Source organism: Sceloporus undulatus, chromosome 7 (assembly GCF_019175285.1).
Source record: "Sceloporus undulatus isolate JIND9_A2432 ecotype Alabama chromosome 7, SceUnd_v1.1, whole genome shotgun sequence".
NCBI lineage: Eukaryota > Metazoa > Chordata > Lepidosauria > Squamata > Phrynosomatidae > Sceloporus > Sceloporus undulatus.
Window position 1 is genome coordinate 4,607,313 of NC_056528.1, and position 228 is coordinate 4,607,540.

Here is a 228-nt window from a genome sequence, read left to right on the forward strand (position 1 = left end):
GTTCCATAGCATTGAGCCATGGCAGTTAAAGCAGAGTCAACCTGGATTGTTCCTAAGAGAATTCTCAGCCGGTGAGCTCTGACCAAACTATAAATCCCTGACCAAATGCCTTACCAAACTATAAACCCCAATACCATAGGAGTCAACTACGGCATTTCATTTTCATTGCTTGCCCTCCAAAAGAAAGTACACAGGGCTTTATTTATATGCGGCCCTAGGAGTTTATCA